The 9,011-nt window shown below is 43.0% G+C and overlaps 1 protein-coding gene across 5 annotated transcripts in view; it reads right to left on the reverse strand.

Annotated features, from left to right (window-relative positions):
* Positions 1-1,153, reverse strand: part of LOC127452274 (phospholipid phosphatase-related protein type 5-like) — a 36,399-nt gene extending 35,246 nt beyond the window's left edge. For 4 of the 5 annotated variants that reach the window (XR_007899227.1, XM_051717615.1, XM_051717613.1 and 1 more), the window contains exon 1: positions 862-1,153. The gene's annotated coding sequence lies outside the window, so the exon portion shown is untranslated. Of the gene's footprint in view, positions 1-256; positions 390-861 lie in introns of those variants that run through there. The other variant, XM_051717616.1, reaches the window with a different exon arrangement.
* Between the last annotated feature and the right edge of the window lie 7,858 nt (positions 1,154-9,011).

Below are 9,011 nucleotides of genomic sequence, written 5' to 3' on the forward strand. Positions count from 1 at the left end.
GGATATGGTTTGGGTGCCTTCTTCAATGTATGTCTATGGGACTTTTTCTCCACATGTTTTATTGTTTCTCAGGAAAAAACCATAAGTCTGATGATTTGAGGTATCATGTCTATTGCACAAACGGTGTGGGACAGGTAATGCACTGAAGTTAAAATGAACAATTGTAATAGTAATGCTTGAAATCTACAGTATGTGGTCAAGCTCACCACCACTACATTACAATGGAACCTGTCAAAATCAAATTATTTACACTCACCAAAAGACATTCTGCCTAACATACTCATTCACCTTCTTGTGTTTGGTTTCTCTATCCTTCTCTTCTCTGATTTCCTTCATTTGTCCAACCCAGTAATAATAAGACACATGCACAAGACCATAATCCTCTTGCGGCCGCACTGTTGTAAGCACATGGATTACACTGTTTGTGCATCTGAGGTCTGTAGCTCAACTGTCTCATCTTTGATCTGAACATGTCTCTCGGTTTCAACTACCCCCCAAACACATGCACATTTCTAATCACTGCATGCATCAACCATCAGCATTGCAATTTCAAGCTATTAAAGGTGGGGGATGGATGCAGGTCAGAGAGGGCGTAAAACCTAAAGGGATTTTGTCATACAGGGTAATTAGAACTAGTGTTTGGGGAATACCACACCCCCACCCTCCTTCGCACTGTACTCCTGATTTCCAGCGTTATGGGGCAGGAGACATCAGTCATTCTATCCGTCTTTCCTTTACTGGGTTACTCATTCCAAAACAGCCACTCTCACCCCAACATGCACAATCCATAGATCTTGTAATGGTGACCAGAGGTGTTAGCATGCATACTGCCACAGATACCCACAATCCCACTATACTTACTTCACACCATGCAGCCGTCGCAAAGAATTCCTGCAGTGGCCATAACGTGCGTTTCCCTATAGCTCCTATACCTACTAAAACAAATCCAGCTTTCCTTTCCTTGTCCTATGTCTTCCTTCTCTCCACCCCTGCAGGATTTTTCATGGAGTGTGCAAGCGTTTCTCCTGCACACATTAAGGCGTGCAGATGCGCTCACGGTCTGTGTGCAAACCGCACAGGCAAGTCCCTCTTAATGAGGTATCAGAGATTAAATCGTCACCTCAACCGCAGCACTCAGAGAGCAGTCGCAGAGAGGCTGGGAAGAGAGTGCGTGTGTGTTAGCCGCGCAATGGGGAGTGCAAGGGGGAGTGATTTGCATTCAAAGCTAGTGCGCTTCCCTTTCTCTCTGAATTCAGGTAACAGTGTGAGCTGTAGTAAGCGTAGGTTAATGATACTTTCAGACTGATCTGCAGTGGGTCAGTTTTCATAAAGCTTATCAAAGCTTTTTTTGTTGCATTGGTTTGCACTCATTTGTGGTGTCTGCCAAGACAACCATCACTTTTAATATTGCTCATAATTAAGGTTGGGGATTTGAATAAACCCCTAACCCTTAAGCCCTAGGTATACATCCATTTTGACCAAAACGCTCAGCGTCTGTGAACAGTCGAACGCAAGCCTGCTGTTGGTGCATGTGCACTACAACTTTTATGAGACACTGGACTTTCTCTTCAGGAGTTTAGACCCATAAAGATGTCTTTATATTCCTTCGACTCGAGTTATACAAATGCAAGTTTCTCCTCACACATGCGCTCTTGACGTGCACATCCACTGTTGTTATTTTTACCTTCACCTCCTGATGTTTAGTGGCGATTACATCTTCTAGCGCTTCTTTGTGACAGCAACAGCTCAAAATGTAAATGTTAGCACCTTGTGGACCCAATAATTAGTTCAAATAACTGCAGGCGCGTGCACATTCTGCACGTTCAAAGATGCGCAGTTAGAAAAATCGTGCTTCGTGTTCAGTGCTCGCGCACTCTGCTGATGACAAGATTTGCGCCACGCATCCTTTTGCGTCTGACCAAAGTATACTTTGTTTTTTAGGCCTGAAACATACGCAAATATGCGTACGCAGATGCCAATGCTTGGCCAAAAGCATTGCCAACGCACAGTCTGGTTGAACATAAATAACGTACATTCTTGTACTCAAGGGGGTGATAGAGTTACCTTCAGATGTCTGTGGCATTAAACGGGATGAATTAATGCCCCAGCACAGTTCCTAAGAAATCGAAGAAAGAACAGGTGTGATGTCATTTAGAACAAAACCTGTCCAAAAAAAAAGCTGTTTTGAGTTCGTTTTGGTGGTTCGTAACAGCTCGCCTGGGCAAACTTTTAAGAAAAACTTTACCAGCTGCTAAACACCTTCTTACTGCCATTGGTCCACGTCATCGGTAGGTGTGACCTGGAGCTCCACCTACTTTGAAGCTGTCAGCTAATTCCCATTTAGTCAACATGAACACACTGGTATGTAGAATTATTAGCGAGCTGGTGCAAATTTACCTACATCTGTATGACCGTACATGTAGAGACATTTTCCAAAAGCATGTCATGCGATTTTTTTGTCTTAATTAGTCTACAATAGGAATCAATGATACTCAAATACTCTAAAGTGCAAATTGTTTTATATGCTGTTTTACTCATGTGCCATCTGCAGCTGAAAACCATAAATAGGTATAGCTGCAGGCCGGAAACCTCCAAATGGGGGCAGAATCTGCAAAAGAGAGCGGGGTTACTCCAAAAGGGGTGGAGTTACTCCAAAAGGGTGCGGGGTTGCCCCATTGGTTGAACTATTATTCAAACCCATCACAAGTGCTTTTTCAGTTGCTAGAGCCATTAAATCAGCAGGTAGTCAAGTCGGTCAAGGAATTAACGGCCTCCTGCTGGCAGACACTATTGCAAGCTCCAGCTTCCTCCAAATGGCTTATTGAAACAAATCGGTGGAAAAATTAGCTAGTGTGATGCCAGCTTTAGCAACCAAAAAGCAATGCCCTAGCGGTGACAGTTTTGTATGGCAAGCCCCACTCATATTTTCTTCAGAATGTAGAGGTTGAAGTTCAGCTTTTGCTATGTGTCAATTAAAATTATTTTCTATTTGTTCCTTAATAGAAGAAGGCAGAAATACATGACTGACAACAGTGAACGCTAATGAAATCTGAAACTACAGCATTGATGAATGTCTCAGGGGGAATATATGTGCATTATGGCGGTCCATTGGGTACAGATGTGACTTACCCTATTACTCCTCGAGAGTGTCTGTTATTGGACACCTCTGCTTAACGCCTTGTCAGGCTGCAATCCCATGAGTCCATCCTGATCATTCCAATAGGGTGGGTGAAGGGAAAAAGAGGGTAAGAGACAATCAATAAAGACTTCAAGCAGAAGTGTGACATTTCTGCGCTCTTTGTTCCAGCAAACAGGATTGCTAACATAATGGTTGTTTCCAAAGAAGTCCACCCATTGCCATTGGTTTGCCAAAAAAAACTGCTCCGCCCCAAACTCTCACAACTGGATTAGCCAATGTGGCTGTGTCTGGCTGGTCAGGATGCTTCAATTTGAATTCATTTTGATTAAAGTTTAAATTGATTAGTGCTAAGCAGAACATATTATTGTCAGAGAAGATAACATTATATTCATAATAATGTAGCACGTAACTCATTCTGCACTGTTTGTGCTACAGACATGAATGATAACTCATTTAGGCTTGTTGAGGAGAGGAAAAAGCTTTCAGAATCAGTTATTTATGTTTATTTAATTTTTTTGTGTGTTGTTGATGTCAGTAGAGAAAAATATCAAATTAACAGTTTTACAATAGTAACAATACCTATTGTAACAATGGTATTTTGGCACAACTTTGGTTACCATGGTACCAAGGGCAGACCTATTTCATTTCATTTCAAAAGAAAAGGCACTTGTACTTGATCACATGGTCTGTGTTCTGTGGGGCAGGGAAGGTTTGGAAAGAGTGTTATGTATGTTCAGTGGTAAGTGAACATCATGTTTCATCATAGCTTGTTTCAGAAAATCTTGCACAACCTCTTGTCCTTTAAAAAATTCCTTTCTTTCCTGCGACCACGAGGGAAATGATGCATGTTATTTACCGTACATTGCACCAGATGGAGAACTGAGGCAGACTACACTGCTGTGACATGCAAATAAATGGGCTTCCCTCATTAAAATTCATGACAAAAAAAGAGGTAATAGCCAGCAAACAGCCAGAGCGGACAGGTTGTATTCCTGCAATTTTCTTTTGGTAGAGGACAGCGGTGCTAAAACTGGAAAAAAATGCAAAGTGCCTCCCTAGGAGCAATTGCATTTCTAAGTTGTGTTTTTCTTGTATCTTACAGTATTGAAACTTTAAAGTATTAAAGTCTTTCTTTACTATTGTATTTTGTTTTGTTCAGAAAAGTGCATGACAATAAATTTAGCACTAATCATTTCAAACCTCAAGACATTACAGGAAGACAGACAGACAGACAGATAGATAGACAGATAGATGTCATATCAGTGAGAGCGAGACAGAGACCCAAGAGAAGAGGAACAGTTCAAAGGATTTATTCACAATAAATATCAACTTCAACTGTGCTGGTGAAGTATGAATATACCAGCACCGGCTGCAGTTGCAGGTAGAGAAGTTTGTGGATTTGTGCGTGCCGTGGCTGCGCAGTGGGCAGAGACGAGGAATCCTCCGTTGAAGGTAAGCTGACATGCAGTAAACCGGAAGGGAATCACTCTCCCGACACGCGGGCAGAGACGGGCAACCAAACAGATACACGAGACAGGACCAACTAGGCAGAGAGAGTGAGGTAAGTTACTTCACACCAAACAGCTTTCTATAATGATAACACGCAACAGTCACTACAGACTACATTCACAACAAACTACATTCAACAATCCCGCAAAAATAACACAATTAAGGCTTTAAATGGCCAGGGAATCAGCAGAGAGACAGGTGCTGCTAGTACGTTAATTAGTGGCATGATCAGCATTCCATGTTCCCATGGAAACACTGATCATGCAAGCCGGCAGCATGAGAGACACATGAGGGAGAGACAGAAAAAACAACAGAACATGGAGTGTCTGGATCCCGACACAGACTGAAACCGGAAGTCAGGATCAAGACACCATGCTCCAGACACATACAAGACCGACCAAAGAGCGCACGGCGGTAACTCACAGCTGGACCCGTGCGCTCACACAAAAAACGTACACAAAACACAAGACATGGGGTGATGATGTCACGGTCCAATCAGACAAAAACCCAACCTGACAGAGTGACAGGACCGTGACATTACCGATGAGCACACGGTGGTAAATCACACCTGGACTCAACACAAAGACAGGACACAAAACACAAGACAGAACATGGGGCGATGATGTCACATTACTCCCGTGACGTAACATTCCTCCTGCCGTCCCAAATGGGAACATCAAACAAAAAAAAGACAAACAAAATGAGCACTAACAAAGAACAGAAAACACAACAGAGAGGGAGGGAAGGGAGGGAGTATAAGTAAAGGGGCGTGGTCCGGCAGCCTGGTTGGAGGCCTCAGGGCAGAGGCAGGATCTAGCGGCCTGGGAGACAGCCTCAGGGCAGAGGCATTGGCCGCTGAACAGGAGGTAACAGACTCGGCGGCAGCCACTGGACAGGGGGCAGCTGACTAGGGTTCAAGGGGGAGCAGCTCAGGGGGTGGAGCCGTGGAAGGCTCAGGGGGTGGAGCCATGGAAGGCTCAGGGGGCAGAGCCGTGATAAGCTCAGGCATGGGCACTGGTCATAGCAGGGGAGTGGCCTCCGTGGCTGCAACAGGGGAATTACCTCCGCAGCCATGAGCACTGGCAGCTGCAACTGAGGAACGGCCTCCTTGGCCATGGGCATGGACAGAGACTGAGGAACGGTCCGTGGCCGTGAGTACCGACAGAGACTGGGGAACGGCCTCCATGGCCGGGAGCACCGACAGAGACTTGGGAACAGACCCCCTGGGCAGTGAGCACCGACAGAGACTTGGGAATGGAACCTCTGGGTTGTGAGCACCGACAGAGACTTGGGAACAGCCCCCGTGGCAGTGAGCACTGACAGAGACTGGAGAACGGCCTCTGTGGCTGTGAGCACTGACAGAGATTGTGGAATGGCCTCCATGGCTGTGAGCACTGACAGGGACAGGGAAACAGCCTCTGTGGCTGTGAGCGCAGGCAGTGACAAGGGAACTGCCTCCATGGCTGTGAGCACAGGCAATGACTGGGGAACAGCTTCCGCGGCTACGAGCACAGGCAGTGACTGGGGAATAGCTTCCGCGGCTACGAGCACAGGCAGTGACAAGGGAATGATCTCCATGGTCGTGAGCACAGACAGTGACGGGGAATGACCTCTGTGGTCGTGAGCACAAGCAGGGAAGGGGAAACAGCCTCCGTGACCATAGACACAGACAGTGTCAAAGGAACGACCTCCGTGGTTGTGGGCACAGACAGTGACAGAGGAATGACCTCCGTGGTCGTGGGCACTGGCATTGACAGGGAAACGACCTCCGTGGTCGTGAGCACAGGCAGGGAAGGGGAAACGGCCTCCGTAGCCGTGGGCACAGACAGTGTCAAGGGAACGACCTTCGTGGTCATGGGCACTGGCAGTGACAGGGAAACAACCTCCGTGGTCGTGAGCACAGGCAGGGAAGGGGAAACAGACTCCATGGCTGTTTGTTTAAAAACAAAAATGTGTAGAAGGTGCTCTTTGTTGGGAAACACTTAAATCACACAAAAAAGTTCCAAGGCACACTTCAATTGTCAAATAAAAACACCTTTGACTAAAAAAGTCCAATAAAGGCAGTTTTATTTGATCTGAGAATGGCGGTTAAATTATTCAACTGCAGAAACTCAGCATTTCAGAATACAGTAAGTGACAAACTGAACCATTTCCTCTCACTTTTTCTGTCACGAATTTGATTTGTGCTCATTGGTATGAGGTGCAGTCGCATTCCCCCTGCCTAATAAGATCTGTAGAGAGGATATAAGGACTTCAAACAAAATATTTCACTAATGTAGATGACAAATTAGCATCTGTAAAAGATAAAAAAATCCAATAAATGCATTCTCTCTTGCATTTGGAAATGGTATTTCTCAGAGTTTGCTCTTTCATTGTTCAGGAGTTTTAATGTAGTTTTCAGTTCATTATATTTAAATATAATCTTTTTTGCAGATATTTCTCATAAAATAGGCACAAATGAGACAATTGTTGACATGCAGTAAGAATATAAATCTACAATATGAATGTGTATAGCAGCATAGCTCAAAAAATTAGATCTTACAAGAATTGTATTAATAATGTTTGAGTACATATTTAAATCTCTGACTTTTGATTGCTGACTTTGTTACCTTCTGAGCACAGTTTGAGACATTGTTAAGATCTCTTCTGAAGCTCTAGAAGAGATATATGAGATTATTGGGGTCTTTCTCACAGAGGTATAATCGAAGAGGCCGAAGATATAAGCAGAAGTCTAGGAAAATCAAAGAGAAATAAAGAGATCTCATTTGTGATTTTTCTTTCCTAAAGGAATGAAAACATCACATGCAAATGCACTTTCACACTCACACAAACATGCTCGTTGTGTAATGAGAATTGCTTGGCACATATCTAGCTTGGATGTTCTTAGCTGTTGTAGCTGAGAGCTTTATTACTGCTCATTGGGGTGAACTATCCCTTTAAGTGAGAGATGGATACAGAAGGAAAGCTGATACAAAAACAAGCAAAAGGAACAAGTGCAAGAATCTTCCTCTGGTTGCCTTAGCATGCATGGCTGCATCAAAATATCCCATCATGGCACAGTATGAATATTTCAGGGGTTCAGGAGAGATGTAAACTGAATGTGTGTGCAAGTACGTGTGTGCATATGTGAGACAATGCAGTGCATGTAGCGAGACAAATGCATTTCACTGCACACTTTACACGTGTCTGTCAAAAAATAATTGTCCCAGTGACCTCTATTTTCTTGAGACCTTCTCAATGTCAGCCAGAGTTATCTTTAGAATTCCTGTATTATATTCACATGAAACTGATGAAGGAGCAATTCAATGTGTTTGTCCATATACTCATCACTAAAAATAATTTATGTTCCAGGTTCAAAGCAAGTTAAGCTTTATCGAACAACATCTGTGGCAGGCCTGGCTCCTGCCAGCTATGCTTGGGTGGGCTGGGAGATTTCATAGGTGGGCATTTGTGAATGGGGGGAAGAGTTCATGTTCATGGTCTAGAGATTAAGTTCCATATTATTTCTCTTAAAGCAGCTGACAGGTGAACAGATATTTACTTTTATTTTAAGCCAACAAATAGTCTATAATGATATTTCTATATCTTCAAGTGGTCTCAAGTATTTTTATAAGCATAAAGGATGTTAATATAAGAAACGCCAAACAACTGTAGCCTGAATTTGAAATGGAATGTGCCTGATGCAAGGGTCCTTCCTAGTGATGTACTGTACCTGGAACACAAGCAGTTTCCTTTCCAAGTATGCATTCTATAGTATGAGGTACTGAGTGCAATATCAGGCATTAACATTTATTTGTTGGGATGCTAGTCAGAGACTTGCATATATAAAGAGACAGATATAGACTAATAAAGTGTAACTGCTTGTGTGCTTGTGAATTGTGTTTGTTTGAATCTAGAACTCAAAACAAATTTAGTAGACCATAGACTGCAGAATATCACAGTATAATATTGTCTGGAGCTCCAGGCCTTTCAAAGGTGATCTCTGGTACCACCACTCCATCCTCTGGGTCATCCAAATTTTGTTTGTGAAAAACTGTTAAATAAAAAGGGGAAAAGATTATAGTAAAAAAACTACAAACTGCTTAGAACAATTTTCTATAATGTGCATGTGGCTACTCTCAAAAATGGTTAAAGAATTTGTTTATCCCCGAAAAATTGAGAATTGTGTCATTACTCATAGCCTCATTTTAGTTCACGCCCATATATTTCACCTTTTTTCTTTTATGGATTACAAAAGGAAATGTTACTAAAGTCTACATTATTACTGTAGTAAAAGAGCACACAAAACTATTTCAGAAAAAATCCCTCTCTGTCTTCTAACAATAACTTTAATTTATTTATTAGCTTGTCTTAATTACACTGA

This window comes from Myxocyprinus asiaticus, chromosome 14, assembly GCF_019703515.2.
Source record: "Myxocyprinus asiaticus isolate MX2 ecotype Aquarium Trade chromosome 14, UBuf_Myxa_2, whole genome shotgun sequence".
NCBI classification, from domain to species: domain Eukaryota; kingdom Metazoa; phylum Chordata; class Actinopteri; order Cypriniformes; family Catostomidae; genus Myxocyprinus; species Myxocyprinus asiaticus.